Consider the following 19,831-nt stretch of genomic DNA (forward strand, 5'->3'; position numbering starts at 1 on the left):
TAGCAGAGTATTTTATGCTTCTTACTTTTAACTAGCTAAAATATCAAACGAACCATGTTTGCGTCGCGTGGATAGCATTTCATCTACAAAAATCATATTTTTTCAGAGAGTTTCTCGGAGTTACCTCTCGACAGCAGATCCGACATCATCTACGCGAGCCGTGCTCGAGGGTTTTAGGCCGACCTCACTGAATGATTCGACACAAGCAAAGCTCACTTGAGAAATTATACAAAGTGCAATGTCTCGAAATGTGAACTCGGAAAGGGAAGCTACATGATGGAACTTGAAGAGGAAAGACTATAGAATGAGAGCTAACCGGGGACGAGAATCTTGTCCTCAATGACGAGCTGATGAGTTTCCACTTCCACGATGAGTTCGAAAGACATTCCTTCACACACAAAATCATAATTTGTTCAAACCATGTTAGACAATTTTGTCTCCGTACAGGAGAACGGCAAATATATGGTGGAGGGGTTCGCACTGAGCATTTGACTCTTCATATTTCAAATGCTATGCAGACTGGGGCCAGAACAGAAACAGAGCACCTTCACATGCGATAAAGGAGCTGAGCAAATTCTCTCTAGCCCTCGGTGATTCCTTTGCTCTTCATTCCCTCTTCATTGTCCTCTCCGTCGCTCTCCGTCCACCAACAGCTGCCACTGGACCTCTATGGCTGGCCATAAAAGGACATTGCATGCTGAGAAGGGGCAAGAACAGAGAGCATTGACTGAAGGAACTCGAATGATTTCTAAGCATCCATAAGTCACTCTCTTGGCGATTTCCCTCTGAATCCTTTCCTCTCGCGTCGTTGCTGGCCGTCATGGTTTCCCGATCGCCAACAGTTCTGCCGCTGCGAAGAAGGTCTTTAATGTCGAGGTACTCGAACTTCAGTCATGACGGCCTGCTTCAAGGACCATTTCTTGACGTTGCTTCTGTTACCTCCCTACTCATATCCGATGTCAGTTGCCATAGCTAATCATTCTTCGTTCAAAGGTGATCTGGTAGACTAGCTAGATCCGAGAAAATCTACTTTTTTTTTTTTATAATGTTAAATATCTTTTTAAGAATATTGACTTCGTCTAATTGTGATACGGTAGGCTAGTTAGATCTGAGGAAATCTCTCAACAAAACTGTTCAACGATATCCCTCAAAATATTGCAAGGGCTACACCTGCCAACAAAATACGAATATTGTCTCCCTCTCCTTCGACGCTCACCATTGAAGGCTTATTTATAATAGTTATAGCTTAAACCTAATTGATCCTTCAAACACGTGTGCATTTATGCCAGCATACTGTGCACAATACCGACTGCAAGCCACTCATTCATGATGTCCTTTCTTAGGAGTATTCACTAGCTACTGCTGTTCAAAATGATACTCAATAGACATATTTCTTCTTTTCATTTGAATGTTCGTAATAAACTAATAATTCGTTCTAGTTATTGGGTATTTTCGTTCTCTTGTTTTGTATTATGTTCTACAATTTTTTTTTCGGAAATGCAATAACTCGTCTCAGAGAAATAATTACCCGAGGCAATTGAATTTGCGAAAATTGTCTGTTATGCTTTATCCATGAATTGCCACTTTCTAAAAAGAAATATTTTTCATTGTAACATCCAAATGGTCGACATCGTAGCAGGCATGACAAGATATATGGTGCATGAGATGGATGAAATGTTGATAGATCGATGAGGTTAAGGCACAAATTGTTCCAGTCCTCATGTCTCTTATTGCATGTTTATTTCTTTCCATGGCGTATGATATGCCCTTCTTAGTTAGTCTCGGTCTCACCCCTATTCTCCTTGTCTCCAAGGTCTTATAAGTTGAATTGATCAGATTCAACTTTTCTTGTTCCATCTCAGAGTATCCATTCACTCAAAACTGCTCCGCTTTCATTTCCACTTTCTGTAAAAGGGTCCAAGCTTTTTCCAGCTATTCAATGGCCCCCCACGTAATTCTTCTGAATTTCGAATAGTATTCAAGATCCTCTCTTTGGTCATGGATGTTCATTCTCAAATTGTATTTTCATCCTTGCCTAAAATGAAAATAAACACAAGGATCGAGATGTACGTCTTGCAAAGGTACGAGAATAGATGGATAAATGGTCGAAGAGATAGGGATTGCCATTACGGGCATTTTGGTGTGAATCAATTGCTTTAAAGTGATATGTCGTGTGAATGAATGTGGCTTGAAATGAGATGTATTTTTTTTGCAGCAATCTCATAGGGAGGTTAAAAATATCGAAGAAGTTGAATCAAAGGAGTAGATGAGCAATAATCTAAACAACACTAAAGAAAATTGAAGAAACTTAATTGCAATGAATTTAGTAGATGAAGTGATGACCATGATATTAACCAATGTTTTATTGTGATAGGATAGAATGGCCCGCAAGTTGCAACTTGCAACTCTATCCCCATTCTTCATATGGTTAGTACTAGTGACATTCATGTATCGTTCGTCATGTAGCAACCTTTGGTTTCATCAATATGACTAACATGAAAATAAGTTCTTGAGACTATTATTGGGTGATTAATTTAGGATATAGGTGTTGGCATAATAATACGAAAACACTAACGGATCTTTCAAATAAGTCAATACGAAATTACCAGAGAAACAAACGAAGAACAATAAAACACACTAGAAATTTACATGATTTGATCGAGATGTCGGTACCTACGTCTACGGGGAGAGCCAGCAATATAATCCGCTATAATAGAAGAATCAAAGTTACAATTGCTCGTGAACTCGAGTGTTTCCAGAACCTAAATTAAGCTCAAAATAAATTCATAAGTAATATCTCATAACCTCTCACAAAAAATTCACTCATGAAAACTCACTGAGAAAAATCCGATGCTCGTCTTGTTTGCTCCACGCACGTTTAACTAAGAACGAAGGTACGACGTACTTTTTTTCACCTCCGTGCGACGACTTCTGCTAGGGGAGGTCCCCCCCCACATTCTATTTTCACTTCTGCTGTGCGTTTGATTTATTCACGCTGAAGATCTTCTTTCTATGTTGACCGGCCAATGACATGGCAAAAGAAGAAACCTCACTGTGCGGGATAAAAGAGAATTCTTTTGTGGGCAATAAGAAATCTTGGATATTATCTCCACAAAGCCAAACATCACGTGAATATATTTCCGAATTTTAAGAAAATAATTCTGATTAAAACTAAGAAATTTGATCCAAAATTTCTTTTCTTTATAATAGATTCGATTTAACAAATCGATCTATATCCTTCAATCAAATCGGATTCCATAAAAGGTTCAAACTAGAAATATTAATTTAAAAATAGGAATAACGTGAAATGATAACGAATAATATTTTTTCGAAAAGAAGTTAATTAACTTTTATCTCGGACCAATTTAGATAATATTCCACACCCAACTAACAAATGTTCTATATAGGAAGTGAATATATATACCATAGCAATTCCATATAACATCCAATACTTTTTTTTAAAATATCTGCTACATTTTTTATATGCCATGTATTCATTTAACATTGTTCAAACCTAAATTTTGGCTTCTTATTTGATTATTCATCACATGGAGATTAGCAATCGACCTAGAGTCCAAAATAAAAATGTCAAAATAACATTAGGCATAATGCATTTCATAACATTGTATTTAGGTAACAATAACATTTAGGACCAAACTTATCTGCTTTTTTTTTTGGTCAAAAACGTATCCGCTTTAAAATTGATCTAAATAATAATGATGATGATAATCAGCAATTGATTAGATAAATAACCTGGTCGTGGAGGGAGATTTAACAGTTTTTGACTTTGAAAATGGAGCCATTTCCGTTGAGTGACTTTGAAAATGTATATTTAAATTCTGCACCAATTGAGAGATTCCCCTCTTTTCGGCAGATCAACGTCAGTTGAGTGAAAATATGCTATTATCTTGGGATATCTTCGCTGATAACAACTTCCGTCTCTATAAAGAGAGGGCGAAAGGAGGCATTCTGAAAAGGGCAGGAGATACTGAGAAATTCGTAAAAGAGAGGCTGAAGAAACAGTCATAGAGAGAGAGATAGTCAGAAGGCCTCATCTATCAACGCCATTGTTACTCCTGTTGCTCGCGCGATCATCATCTCGCCCACACGTCCGACCGAGTTCCTGCCACCTTGGCCCGACGCCACGATGTTCCTGTTGGGGCTGATCTCCTGCAACTCAGGCCGCAAGTCACCACAGGTTCGAATCTCTGCCGCCTTGGCCCAATAAGTAATTAACTGTTAGGCTTATGTTAAGACCATCCTTTAGACATCCGATTGATTCTTCATGGCTAACGCCAAGTCACATTAATTCAATCCAATTGAGTGCATAGAACATAAATCTAATGTCCTTTAGTCGTAGCATTGCTGATGAGACCTAGTGATTTGATAGTGCTTTGCAGGTTTTCCGGCGAAGTCCTCACTACGCCAACAGTATTGACGTCATCTACAGCATTGATTCGCTGTCCTCTAGTCACGTTACTTGATCGTCCGTCGTAGGCCTTCTTTTGGTCTGTCGGGGCCTCCATTGGCCCTCTTTGCAAAGCAGAAACGCTAAATCTTGGCCACCCTTTGCGAAAGGATTTCACTTCTAGGTAAGTCAAAGTTTACTTGCTTTTATAGCTCAGTTTCAACTTATAGCTTATTTTAATTACATTAGTAGTTAACAGAACCTAAGATTATTCGTGATTTGATTACTTCCTTAAATTAGCCAAGGCATTATTGGCTTTTGCACCTTTAAATACTAAGGCCGGACTCATATGTCTTGCATGACCTTTTACGATTTATTTAAGTTGAGATTAGATTGTTTTGAAATAACTTGTTATCAATGAAATGATGAATTTTAAGTATAATATGTGTATCAATACATCGCAATATTTTCAGTCTCATAATGCAGATGGATTGTTTATCGAGAATGCATTTAGGATAATGGATAACTTTCATAACAAAAACCAAATATAGATTGGCATTGGGTTTCCATAAAGATTGCATTTAGACATAGCGATAATTAGTCTAACATCATGTATGATAAGTCTCATACTAGTTTTCTTATTTAATAATCATATTGCATTTCCTAATGCAATTGTTAGACATATAGCAAGGTCATTCGATTCATAAGAATTTAGTCTATCATTTTTACAAAACAAAAAAACATAAAAAAAAATAGCATTTGTTATGGTTTGTGGCAGAGGACTAGTTCGTTGTTAGTTTTATCTATGCCAGTTGATCTAGGACATTTTTAAAATGTCTCATCTTACATATAGAATGGAATATGCATACTCATTTAATTCACAGACTTTAAGGTCATTCAATTTTTATTAATTAATAAATACAAAGAACAAAAAAATGCTTGGGAGTCTCATGTAGATCGCATTAGTTACAAATATTAATAAATTTAATATCGCCTGTTACTTAGTAGGTCCATGAAATTTAGGGTTAACTTTAATTGATACCTCACCTCGATAACATTTAGAATTAATTCCATAGTAATATCATCTAGAACTCATCATGCATATCACAGATTTCACGTCATTTAGTGAGTCTCATTCCTTAGAGGTTATACTGAATAATCACATCACATGGGTCAAATTAATAACCCCATTCCATTTCATTGCATTTAGGTTAGTTCACAAAGCATAGGATACATGTCATTAGAATCCCGGTATTAGATTAGGTGCATACATCCATAGCATTTTAACTGATTCATTTTCATAAACAAAGAAAAACTCTAAACAATTCATTAACATTACATGCTCATTCATGAAACAAAATGCATGCACGTTAGTTCATATTGTTGTTCCCCAAGTTGAGATTGCAGAGAAACTTATTGGATGAGTAGGGATTAATTATTTTTTTGTGAACGCGCTCTAGGTTCCTAATGTTTTAAATAATTTATTAATTGCTTTGATTAGTGAATGTTGAATAATATTTGTGTACTGTATGATTACTCTTCACACGTTAGTGCCATAAGATTAAAATTGGTAAAGATAACACGCAAAACATTTTCGAAATAAAAGAGAAAAGGCATCGAATGGGCGTTAATTCTAGCATAAGCAATGGCATGGCATTCAATCGTTTGTGACCAGCTTACCATTGGTTCACTAATGTCCTCGGATTCGTTCAATCACTATTCGTATTCATCTTCTTCATCATGACCAGGTGGTTTTTGTCTCCGTCATCATCGTTGTGAATCTCAGCAGCACCCTCAAGGAAATCTTAACAATATAATCATCTCTTCCCCAGTAGATCCTATTTTCACGGGCGTAATCCATTTATATCGGCACTTGAATCCTGAATTCAATTACATTTGATTTCTCTTGCCTTTGTTTCTTTGGAAGTTGGATTTTGTGCTAACATAAATACGCTATTTCTCACGTTGTACGGGAACCTCACCATCAATAACTACAGTTCATGAAGAGTATTCAGTAGATTCTTAGTTTCAACTGAAATTAGTGAGTCGACAAATTATGAAGTTGAATATGGGGAAGTTAGAAATGTCAAAGTGAACCGCAGTGCAAGCACCGGAATAGCAACATTTTCGGTATTTGCACCATCCCATTGCCGATTATCTCGAAGGTATTCTTGGACAGAACTTTCCATCTTATGTCTATCTAAGTTGCTAAGAGATTCTTTAGCGGCGTTCCTGCTTCAATTTGGTTCAATTTGAACTCCATGTCAAACTAAAACTGAATTGATAACTTTTACTTGTCTCAAACATTCATACTAAATAAGTAGGGATTTTGAGGTGTATCTTGACATTTACAGGAAACACTCTCATTTATAGACGTACCTCTGCAAATTCTAAAACACATGAGATGGAAAACCAAGAATTTTATCCTATTATTGTAACACAATGAAGCTGGAAATATGCTCAACTGCTAGCCAACATGTCAATGTCAAGGGTGCCTGGTTCCTTACTTTTGGGCTGGTCATTTACCAATCAACAAATAAGATGGCAATTACTTATCATTTAGAAAGTGCAAGGGAAAGTGAGATGATAGGTGATTGTTAGGACTCATTCTTGATATTCATACTTTCTGATAAAGGAGGAGGCATCTCAGTGGGCTATGTTACATAGAGTTCACGTGAAAAAGCATAAGCTTGATCCTTATACCTAAAGGATAAATGATGTCCCTATGAATAATGGAACTGACGGACTAGCCGCAAAACCATGGTAGCCGGTAGAGCAATTTCCAGGATTTCTCTGCTCGGTTTGTCCTTTATAAAGACTTCCATGCAATCCATTTAGAAACAATTTATACTGTTGAATTCTAAATGAGTTGCAAGGAAGTCTTTAGAAAGGACAAAATCGGTAGAGAAATCCCGGGGATTGCTTTACCAGCTACCATGGTTTTGTGGCTAGCCCCGTCACTTCCATTATTTAGACGGACATCATTTATCATTTAAACAATTGAATCTACATTTTTTCACATGAACTTTGTGTAAAAAAGACCACTGAGGTGCCACCTCCTTAATATGAATATGAAGAACAAGTCCTATTAAATGATAATCACATATCATCTCACTTTGCCTTGCACTTTCCAAAATGACAAGTAATTGCCATTTCATTTTGATAGAGAAGAAAGATCTAGGAAATTCAGCGGTATATTATATTGAAGCATAAAGGTACAATGAAGCTTATTCTACGAGGAAACAATCCTAGAGAATATGTTATATTTAGCAATAGCACCTAGAGGGGGGTGAATAGGTGCTTCTGAACTAGAATTGAAACTTAATGTGGAATTAAACTGTTTCAAAACCAATCAGAATGAGAACGGTGAAACAACGTGCATGTGATCTAACAAAATATCAAGAGTTTAGAGAAAGAGAGATTGCACGCTGAGTTTATAGTGGTTCGGCTTGTTAGGCCTACATCCACTCTTCCATGATGACAGGTGATTATTTGGATTCCACTAGAATGAATCAATGGAGGTTACAAGAGATGATACTCTTAATCACTCTTATAACACCTCATACAGAACTTAAGAACCTTCCGAATAAGTTTATAAATCAGAACAACTCGGGCACTTTTGAATTATATGTTCGATAACTCTCCCTATGGTCACCATGGCTCTTCTTTTATATTCATTTGCTTCCAAACTAGTAGTTAGATAGACCTTCAAAGGATCGCTCTTCAATCATTGATTGGACGTCATCAATCGTCATTAAACGAGACTGTATCTTGAGAAGATATGGTAGCCGTTAAAGCGAAGTCCGAACTCTTCAGATTCAGTCGCCCATACAACTAAATCGTTAATTTCCAAAAGTAGAGTTAATTCAAATAAATCACAAAACTTATTTCTGGAAGGTAATATCCAATAGTAGATACTCTACTGATTTGGTTGAAGAAAATATCTTGTCAATCAAATATTGCAAACTTCCATAAAAGATACCGCCAACATCAGAAACCTACCAAAAGTGGGTCTTCATAATCTATCCGTAAGAAGTTGTAGATTCCGAATGTTATCCGGGAGCAGTCTTCAGAAGTAGAGACTATCCGAATCTGAACAGAATTAAAAACAGTGACACCGAGCCTTAATAAAGTCCTTCTAACATGTCATGTAAAGCTTGAGACGAAAGCAACCTTCGGAGGCGATCATATACACCATCTAAAGCGCTTCGGAAGCAAATATATGACTACTTCTACTTGAGTCTAAATGCTAGAATTTGATCAATATAAGCTTACGCTCACTTGTTCGTTACGCAACAAAACATTATAAACAAATTCTATCCGAATAAGGATAGTTTTGTCAGAATCAAAATATTCAGAGGGAAGGTTTCCTCAATAGAATAAACTACAATAATTTTAGAATATATACAAGAACCAATAAAATATTCTAACACTTGCCCTCAAACACAGCGCGAAAAGAGCCTTCTAAAACAATCGGCCAAACCGATCCTCGGTCCCAATGAAAGGAAGGGAGATGATTCGAGCCTGCAATGATGAGTAATATCGCTGTCAATCTCATTATGCTTGGTGCGCTCATGAAAAATAGGATTAGCCCAATTGCACTCTTGTTGTCACAATAAAAAGGAGTGGGATCATGGAGCAAAACGTGTATATCAGCAAGCAAATGGCAAAGCGAGACAATCTCAATAGTAGTGTCAACCATAGATGAGACAATCTGCTATTTCTTGGCGCACCAAGAAATGAGAGAATCACCAACGAAAATGCAGAACCCCATGACAGACCGGCAATTAGTTACCTTAGAAGCCTAGCCAGCATTGAATAAGCATGCAACTCGAGAAGCGAAGAGGACAGTGAAACAAAGACCGCGTCAAAGTACCCCGAAGGTAGAGTAGAATCCGCAAAATAGTAGCATAATGGGTAGACCGAGGAGCAGTAACAAACCGATTGAAAACATGAACCACAAGACTACCAACCAAAGTCCAATAATGAGTCACATCAGAAAGAGGTTCCCATCATTAGGGCGAAGCTTCTTATTCAACTCAATAGGAGTGGGCTCGGTATGGGAATCCGAAAGAGTAGCCCTAGAGAGAATATCAACGGCATACTTCTGCTGAGAAAAAAGAATACCACAAGAACTGCTAGCAATCTCAAGCCCAAGGAAATAGCTCAATGGACCAAGATCCTTCATGGAAAAATGTTGCTGAATACGCCTCTTGGTATGCGCAATACAATCGTAGTCATCATCGGCAATGACCCTATCATCCACATAAAGAAGAAGGATAGTAAAGCCGGAAGACGAAGTATGAACAAACTTAGCATGACCAGTCTCACTCTAAGCAAAACCTATAGAACATACAATGGTAGTAAACTTCTCAAACCAAACACATGGTGCTTGTTTGAGACCATAATGAGCCCGCCGAAGTCGAAAAACCTGACCAGGGGTACAAGCAAAACCTGGTAGTGGTTGCATAAAGATTTCTTCATGAAGATCTCATAAAGAAAAGCATTCTTCACATTAAGTTGATAGAGAGCCTAGTTATGAACAGAAGCAATGGCCGGTAGAGTACAAACAAAAGTCATCTTTGCTATCGGAGCGCAAGTCTCCTCATAATCAACACCATATTCTTATGAGAAATCCCGTGCCACTAAACGCGTCTTGTAGCACTCGATATTGCCATAAGAACAAGTCTTTACCTTGTAGATCCAGTGACATGATATCAAGGATCGACCAAGCGAAAGAGGAAGAAGTTCCCAAGTACCGGTACTCTAAAAAGTAGAAAGTTCCTCGATCATATCTAGACACTATTCAGCATGTTGTACTAATTCACAACAATTGGTAGGTTCTTGTACACCGTGAACAACAATCGTAAAAGAACCAAACTCGGCAGAATAAGAAGCAACAACAACATATTGAGCGGGGGACTATCGTGACCCATCGATAAGGGGTGATGATCGGACACGCAGGACTAATGGATTGCCGTCACCCATCGCTTTGAATGTGGAAATGGATGGACTATAACGCGGGCTCACCCAAGCCCATACCAAATCATGATAGGAGGATTTTTTTTATCTTGCATTGAATTTGATTTTAGTGTGGTCGAGTGACATGTGTGATGTTTACTTACCAATGGAATCGCCACCAATCTATTTTTGGATGGCAGATTGGAAACCCTACAAAGCAATTGGAAGAGTCCATTCGGTTCTACGAAAATAAGAGAAAAGGGCCCGAGGACTTAGTTATGCTAATATTGCTATTGATGCCCTTTCGGTACCTAAGTCGAGTGATTTTTTCTAACTTAATATTTCATGCGGATGTCTTGAGGTAAAGAAAGCACTAATATCTAAAGGCTCATGTAAATGGGAATATCTAGCCTATTAATCACAATCAGTAAGGACAATTGTGCAAATCAAGGAAGCAGAGCATGTAGGTAAATAGCATCAAATCATGACATGGCATCCGTAAGGAAGTCCTATTAATCACAGCCAGTAAAGAACAATTGTCCAAATCAAGGAAGCAGAGCGTGCAGATAAATGGCATCAAATCATGACATGGCATCCCTAAGGAAGTCATAAAGGCTTAGAGAATATGCAATTAAAGTTTGAGGGTAATTTTGGAAAACTTGGGACACATTGACCAGAGGGAAAAAATGTCATTTTCGATAAGGTTCAGGGACCAAAATTAACAAAAATGAGTCAAACCAGTTGAATGTGGGTATTTTCCTATTTTTGTGATTTTTAGGATTTTTCTGATTTTTTCTAATTTTTTAGAACTATTTATGATTTTTTTTCAATATCTTATGATTTTCTAGGATTTTATGATTTTTTATTGTTATTTTAATTTTTTATTAGTTTTTTCGGACCAAGTTGACCCAACCAGTGCCTCTTGGGCAACCAATCCAGACCATATGGATCTCAGGTTGACACTAAAGAACGTAGTTTCGGTATTTATTTCTGAATTTTCTGAATTTTGTATTGATTTTTCCAATTTCCTGTGTATTTATTGATCCAACGCTTCAAATTGTGCTACTTGGCTAAGCCATCACCCTCGGATCAATTCTAATGAGATCTACGACCAAGATCGAATGGCATGACCATCCAATCAAATTTTGCTTTTTTATTTTGGAAATGATTTATTATTTTTGAAAAAACCAGATCGCGCCACGTAGTCAAATCGTCTCTGTTACATCTATTTTTTACTTTTTATTCAAAAAATACATTGATAATCGGTCTGGCTATGCTACCACATGTCATGCCACATGTCACCGTGTCGGTGCCACCGGGGAATTGACCAGGTCAACAGACGTTGACCAATCAATGTCCTTGCGAGGAAGACAATCCATGGATGACGAAGATTGTTCCGACTAGCAATCGACGGCTAAACCACCTCCGATCATCCCGGTCTCGGCACCAATCGAATCCTCATGCTCTTGGCTACAACATTTCTAGAAAGATCTAATTGTGAAATAGAAACTACTCAAGCTCACATAGAGCTCGGACATTGCAGAATCAACTAACATTTTAATCAAAAATCGAACCAAAACAAGCAACCAAGAAGCTTCTATGAGGTTCAGAAGTACTTATCTGAGGCCTTGATCAAGCTGTACACTCTGGTTTGAGTTCGTGTACTCATGACAAGTTTGGGAAGGTTCGAAGGTCAGCCATGGCGATTTAGATAGAATCGATGCAAACAAACAGTGAGGTTTTGCTTATGGCTCATCTAGGGACGTAATGAACCAAAAATCACAAAGAATAGAGGTCGAAATAAAAATCCGCCATTCATAATGTCCTTTCTTTGCTCGTAGTGTTCACTGGCTATTGCTGGTCATTATAATGCTTAACAAATATGTTTCTTCTTTCATTTAAATGTACGTAATAGACTAATAATTCATTTTCGATACTGGGTATTTTCGTTTGTTTGTTTTTTATTATGCTCTACAATTGTTTTTCGAAAATGCCATAACTCGCCTCAGATACCCTAGGCAATTGAATTAGTGAAAATTGTCTATTACGCTTTATCCATGAATTACCACTTTCTTTAAAGATATATTTTTCATTGTAACGTCCAAATGTGGAGTTCATCACTGGCATGACAGGAGATATGGTGCATGAGATGGATGAAATCTTCATAGATTTGACGAGTTTAAGGCACAAAGCGCTCCAGTCCTCATGTCTCTTATTGCATGTTTATTTCTCTTGAAGTGTTGATGACGTCGATCCTTATTCCAGTGACGATCTCTCCATCTATTATTGCTTCTTTCCATGGCATATGATCTATCCCTTTTAACTATTTAGGGGGAAAAATTAGGCGGTTTGATAATGAATATTTGTGATTAAAGATATTGAGGGGATGAAAGGATTGAACATTTAGCTTCTCCTTGTAATGCGTCCCGGTCTCACCCCCTCCCTCTCATATTCTCCTTGCCTCCATCACTATGTTATGTCTCTTTTGTCATGGATGTTTATTCTCAAATTGCATTTTCATCCTTGACTACAATGACAATACATAGAAGGATCGAGAAGTACGACGTGCAAAGATGTGAGAATAGATGAATAAATGGTCGAAGTGATTGGTATCACCATGACGGGCCTTTTGGTGCGAATCAATTGTAATTAAGTGATACATCTTGCAAATGAACGTGGGTTGAAATGAGATGTCCTTTTGGAAGCAATTTCATAGGAAGGTTAAAAATATCCAAGAAGTTATGAGACAATAATCCAAATAACACTGACAATATAAATGTAATGTTTTATCGTGATGGGATAGGATGGCCCACAAATCACAACTCTGCCCCCATTCTTCATATGTTCCGTGCTAGTGATTTTCATATATCGTTCATCATGTAGTAACCTTTGGTTTCATCAATATGACTAATATGAAAATAAGTCCTTGAGACTATTATTGGGTGATTAGTATAGGATTTATGAATGCGAAATGATAACGAGCAAATTTTTTTAACAAGAAGTTCATTCAGTTTTATCTAGGACCTATTTAGATAAAATTTCACACCCAGCGAACAAATATTCTATATAGGAAGCGAATGTAAGTACCCACCATTTGTACATAGCAATTCCATCATCCAATACATTTTTTTGAATATCTGCTACATTTTATATACCGTGCATTCATTTAACAATGTTGAAACCTAAATATTTCCTTCTCATTTGATTATTTATCTCATAAGATTAGCAATTGACCTCCCAAATGAAAATGCCAAAATAACATTACAGATAATGCATTTCATAACATTGCATTTAGGTAACAATAACATTTAGTACCAAATTTAACCGCTTTAAAATTGTTCAAAATAATAACAATAATAGTAAAGTAAACAATACATAACGATTGATTAGAATAAATAACCTGGACGTGGAGGGAGATCTAAAAGGGTTTGACTTTGAAAATGTAACCATTTCCGTTCCAAACTCTGCACGCCGTTGTGCGATTCCCCCCTCTTCTCGGAAGATCAACGTGAATTAAATGAAAATATGCTGTTATGGGATATCTTCACTGACATCTTCCATATCTATAAATAGAGAGCGAAAGGAGGCATTCTAAAAGAGAGGCGGAACAAAGAGTCATAGAGGAGAGAGAGAGAGAGAGAGAGAGAGAAAACAGTTTTTTAGAAGGCCCCATCTTTCCACCCCATCGTTGTTCCTGTTGCTTGGTCGATCATCGTCTCGCTCACATGTCCAGCGGACTTCTGCTACCTTGGCCCGACGCCCCGACGTTGCTGTTCGGGGTGATCTCCTGCTGCTCAGGCCGCAAGTCACAGCAGCGTTCGAGTCTCTGCTGCCTTGGCCAGACAAGTAATTAACTGTCGGGGTTTACGCTAAGACCATCCTTTAGACATCTGATCAATTCTTGCACGGTTAATGCCAAGTCACTTTAATTCAATCCAATTGAGTGCATGCAACATAAATTCAATGTCCTTTAGCCGGGGCCTCGCTGATGAGGCCCAGTGATTTGTTCGCACTTTGCAGGTTTCATATCTTGGTAAGTCCAAGTTTACTTGCTTTTATATCCCAGTTTTTAAAAATATAATTTGTTCCAATTACATGTTATTAGTTAATAGTCTAAGATTATTTAGTTTTTTGGAACTTTAGACACTACGGCCGGACCTACTATGTCTCGCATGAATTTTTATGATTTATTTGAGTAAGTTGAGATTAGATTGTTTCAAGATAGCATGTTATCAATGAACTGATGAATTTTTAGTATAATGCATGTTTCAATGCATTGCGATATTATCAATCGTCGTTGCATGTCACTTAAGACTTTTGGGTTTCCATATTTAAGGCCATGCATGAGTATTCTCATAATGCATATAGATTTAGAGCATGTTTATCTAGAATGCATATAGATGTAGGATAATACATAAATTTCATAACAAAAACCAAATAAAAATTGCCATTTGGGTTCCACAAAGATTACATGTAGACTTAGCGTTAATTAGTACATCATATATGATATGTCTCATACTGTATTCTTAGTTATTAATATTGTAACGCATATAGGTTACTCATGTTATGTAGTTAATATGGTATAAGAAAATATAGGAATTAGCATTGCATAATGCAATTATTAATCATATAGCTAGGTCATTCGAGTCATAAAAATTTACGTTTATAATTAAAAATAAAAAATAAAAAAAAAACATTTGTTATGGTTTGTAGCATAGGACTAGTTTGTTGTTAGTTTTATATGTGCTAGTTGATCTATGATTACATAGATGATCGAGTCGTTTGTCGCGTTTAACGCAACCGAGTTTAAGGAATAGTGCTCAGTCTCCATTTTTTCCCCATATTGAAAAATCTCATGTTTTCCTTTGTTTCTCTCTGTTTGTCTCTATTTAATCAAGCAGCCTTGAGAGCAGTAAAATTCAGTGACAAGCCCTAGTCTTCGCGGCCGTCTACGAATCAGCATTTGTCTTTGTCTTCAGGTGAGTTCCATTAAACAAACCCAAATTGGGGTTATCCACTAAGAACTAGCACTGCTTCTTAAGAGAAGCATGTCTACCGATTTCACTTGACGGCATACTCGAAATAATAATAATAATATATTATTATTTCATTTTAATCGTCAAGATTGAAGGAGTCAATTCAATATTTCTTTTTCCATTTTCATTCAAAGTGATGAGGCAATTAAATTCTACCTCGTAGTGTGTTTAATCCATTGATATGCCCCTCATAGGGTTTTATTTGTTTGACAGCATGTTTGTGCCTCAATCACCTGACCAAAGTCCAACCATGGATTTACTATGCAAGATTCAACAGGTTACTGCGTTAATAATTTGGATGCCAAGTAAACCCCTAGTTGGACTTTGGTCAAGTGATAATGATAAACAGACAATCCAAATTATTCACGTAGTAACCTACTGAATCTCACCTAGTAAACCCTTGGTTGGACTTTGCTCAGGTGATTGAAGCACAGACATGCTGTCAAACAAATGAAACCCTATCGGGGGCATATCAACGGATTAAACACACTATGAGGCAGAAATTAATTGCCTCGTCACTTTGAATGAAAATGAAAAAAAAAATTGAATTGACTCCTTCAATCTCGAAGATTAAAATGAAACATTATTATTATTATTATTATTATTATTATTATTATTATTATTATTATGTTGCTATGGTGAAATCGGTAGACATGCTCCTCTTAGGAAGCAGTGCTAGTTCTTAGTGGATAACCCCAATTTGGGTTTGTTTAATGGACCTCACCTGAAGACAAAGACAAATATTGATTTGTAGACAGTCGTGAAGACTAGGGCTGGGCACTGAATTTTACTTTTCTCAAGGCTGCTTGATTAAATAGAGACAGATAAAGAGAGATAGAGGAGAACAGGAGATTTTTCAATAAGCGGAAAAAAATGGAGACTGAGCACCGTTCCTTAAACTCAGCTACATTAAACTCGGCAAATGACTTGGTCCATCATCTCGTCGTAGGAATCTCCGCTCCGGGTGGAACTGATGGACGCTCTCTCACCACATAAAGTGAAACTCGCCGTCTCTCGTCCCCACGGTCGCCATTGCCGTGGCCTTGTGTCACCATGCCAAGAGTGAGAGACCCAACAGGGCCTTTCTAGGCTATCACACAATTTGATGCAGGGTTGTCGCTTCTATAGTCGCCGTGGGCGAGATCAAGAACCAGAGACAACACGTCCAGGCGATCTGACTTCAGCGACACCAATTGGAAGCCCAAGTTCCAGGGGGACTTCGAGAGTCTATTCCATCTCCCCCATTTGAAGGAAAATTTTCCCCAATGCTATCCCCATACCCTTCACCTTCTGCCTCAGGATGAGGTCGCTTCAGAGCCTCTTGAGTGCTGCCATTGCATGCATTTTGGTTTTGTTTGCAGACGTTTGTTCGATTTGTTTTCTTGATTTGGATGGTGTTGTTTTCTAGTTTGCTCTTACCGGATACCAACGGAGGATTTTGCAGATGGGTATCCGTCGGACATCAACAATAGCCTTCTTAATGTATTGTATGAAGAAAAGTCTAATTTTGTCTGGACCCCTAGACAATAATGGTGTGCATTTCTAGTTCTTGGTAAAAAATGTAAGTGTCTATCTTTCTCGCGGGAAATTCTATTTATGCGATCAGATAGAGAGAATCCAAATTGTTGGAACCCTCCTTCTCCTTCACGAGACCCCAATGAAAACTCTATCAATATCTTTTCTCGATCAATATCTTTCAATTTTTTAACTAGGGTTTTTATGATCGACCAAATAAAAAAAAAGACCTAGGTTTTTATGATAACCACAATCAATAAAGAAACCGCTTCTACTGCATCACTACAATATTTATACATCATCAATTGCCATCCTGAATAGTAAACATGTGTCATGTATTTCTAAGCTCTAACCTGCTCTCTCAAATCATCGGGTTGGAAATGGTATAAATACGCACGAGAAAAAATAACCAAAAATCTCGCCTTAGCTTCTATAAAATAATTCTTGGATTTTCAAGAGAAAGGGAGAGAGATTCAAGAAAGACTACATCTTTACTCGATATGCATAGAAAATGAAATAATCTATTCTAAAAAGGAAATTATCTATTTTAGAAAATCAAAATAATATCTCTAATATCTAAGAATATTCTCCAATAAGAAATTCTTTAATATCCATAAATATACTTCAATAGCTTCCTGTCTAACCTTTTAGTAGAATAGATGCTTCATAACCACTTAAGCCGTACACTCTTTTTAAGCAGAGTATCTCATGATTCGTACATTAATTAGCTAAAAATCTAACGAACCATGTTTGCCCATTGCATGCGTAGCGTCGACAACATTTAATCCACGAAAATCATATTTACTAGGAGAGTTTCTCAGATCGACAGCAGATCCGACATCATCTGCGTGAGCCGTGCTCGAGGGTTTTAGGCAGACCTCGACTGAATCATTCAACACAAGCAAAGTTCAATTAAGAAATTATACAAAGCAATACAACTCGAACTATGAACTCGGAAATCGAAGCTACGGAATGGAACTTGAAGAGGAAAGACTATAGAGTGAGAGCTAACCGGGGACGAGAATCTTGTCTACGGAGAAATTCCGAATAAAATCGTCCAGCAAAAACAGTTGAGTCTCTGTTGATGCCCCTCGATGACAGGCTGCGACTCTACTTTGATGAATTTCCACTTCCACGATGAGTTCGAAAGACTTTTCTTCACACACAAAATGATAATTTACTCATGTTAGATAGCTTTGTCTCCATACGGGAGAAAGGAAAATATATGGTGGAGTGGTTCATATTGAGCATTGGATATTTCGAGGTGTGAATCAGCAGAAGTAGTTTTCAACCTGGGGGAGCTACAAGTCGCTGGAGATATCGAGATTCTCTCTCGGCTAACGAAATTGAGCTTAACGGTTTTGTGGAAACTGCAGCGAATATAGAAACAAGACGTTCAGTTACAAGGAATATCGAGATTTCAAAACCTGAAGGAATTGTTTGTCATCTATACAGGGTTGCCATTTCTATTTCCCATGTCTGGGGCCAAATGTTTTAGACAAATTAGAGACAGGCAATAATTATGGATGAAGAAGGAAGAGATGAAGGTACCGATGATATTATAGAATTCCCGCTACTGAAGCGACTAAGTATAATGGACTGTCCCACAGAGAAATTCTTTTCATATACTCATGGAAAGAAAGAGCTAATAATCAATACTTCAGAATCACAAGATGTTTGTTCCGATTCCTTCTTCAACCAAAAGGTACACATCCCTTCTTTTGAGACTATACCCATAATAGCCAAGGTATGCGCTTTGCAGGACAAGTAATAATATCTCTTTGAAGATTTTCATTTGTTTTTATCACTTAAAATGTAGTGAATACATTTTGTCCGAGTGAGGCCGCTGCGGAAATTCATTCTTCCACTGCATTGGATAGATTGTTAGGATTTGGCCAAGTTATCAAAATTTTCATAGCTATGGTGTGATCAATAACTCTTATGAGCAGGTTAATTTTCCAAGCTTGGAGGAGCTAAATCTTCAGTGGGCAGGGTCTTTTAAAAAGATATGGCACAGTGAACTTCCTCAAAGTTCTTTCTGCAAATTAGCCACCCTCATCACCCTTGCACAGCTCCAAAGTACTCAGCGTCTTCCCTTGGACTATCATAGGAAGGTTGCACAATCTGCAAAAAGTCCGCGTTGAGGTGTCCCTCCCTGAAATCATTGTTTGATTGCGAATAACTCAACTCAACTATGCAACAAAAAATTGCATCACCCCCCAAATTGGAAGACGTGCAGGTATTGGAAGCACGAAGGCTGAGGCACGTGGTGAAGAACAACTCCCAAACCATTTTGGGTTTTCCTTGTCCAAAACATGTCTCGGTTGTGGATTGCTCCGACCTAAGATATCTCTTCCCCAATTCTACGGCGACAACTCTAGTGAAACTCGAAGGCATATTCATTTGTGGTTGCGAACAGATGGAAGAAGAGATTAACTTCGGCTCAGGAAGTTGTTCCTATGATTTCGCCTCCTTAACAAAACTATGTATAAGGCAGTGCCGCAACTTTGGAGCATTCATACCAAGTCCTCCAAATGTCGAGAGGCCGTTAAGCGAGACCACCGGAGAGGGTGATGTATCACCCCAACCTTTGTTCAATGAGATGGTTTGCTCTATCCTTACTATGGTCATCCGTATTCTTGTATTATCATGTCTTAGAGCAAACAATGAAGCAATCTGTTCCACTACCCTCATTTCTCACTTTATCTTTGCGCATGTTACATTTCCCAATTTAAGAGAAATGGAGATTACAAGCGCTCGGTGCAAAGACCTATGGAACAATCAAACTTCCACTAATTCCTTTTGCAAATTGGAATCCCTTAAATTGGAGGACTGCGACAATCTCCAACATATTGCCCCATCCCAAATATGGAAGAGGCTGCAGCGCTGTCTCAAGTTCCTAAAAGTGAGA

General features: G+C 37.7%; 1 protein-coding gene and 2 long non-coding RNA genes across 3 annotated transcripts in view; 2 read left to right on the top strand and 1 right to left on the bottom strand.

The window, feature by feature from the left end:
* LOC125315164 overlaps positions 1-1,888 on the bottom strand; it is an 18,258-nt gene extending 16,370 nt beyond the window's left edge. The window contains exon 1 of the long non-coding RNA XR_007198513.1: positions 1,876-1,888. This is a non-coding gene — a long non-coding RNA (uncharacterized LOC125315164). The remainder of the gene's footprint in view (positions 1-1,875) is intronic.
* LOC115731362 (disease resistance protein At4g27190-like) overlaps positions 1-19,831 on the top strand; it is a 77,693-nt gene that overhangs the window by 20,607 nt on the left and 37,255 nt on the right. The window lies entirely within an intron of this gene.
* LOC125315161 lies at positions 1,548-18,609 on the top strand. The gene is made up of 3 exons (XR_007198510.1): positions 1,548-1,558; positions 10,511-10,516; positions 18,430-18,609. It is a non-coding gene; the product is annotated as an uncharacterized LOC125315161 (long non-coding RNA).

This window comes from Rhodamnia argentea, chromosome 5 (assembly GCF_020921035.1).
Source record: "Rhodamnia argentea isolate NSW1041297 chromosome 5, ASM2092103v1, whole genome shotgun sequence".
NCBI classification, from domain to species: domain Eukaryota; kingdom Viridiplantae; phylum Streptophyta; class Magnoliopsida; order Myrtales; family Myrtaceae; genus Rhodamnia; species Rhodamnia argentea.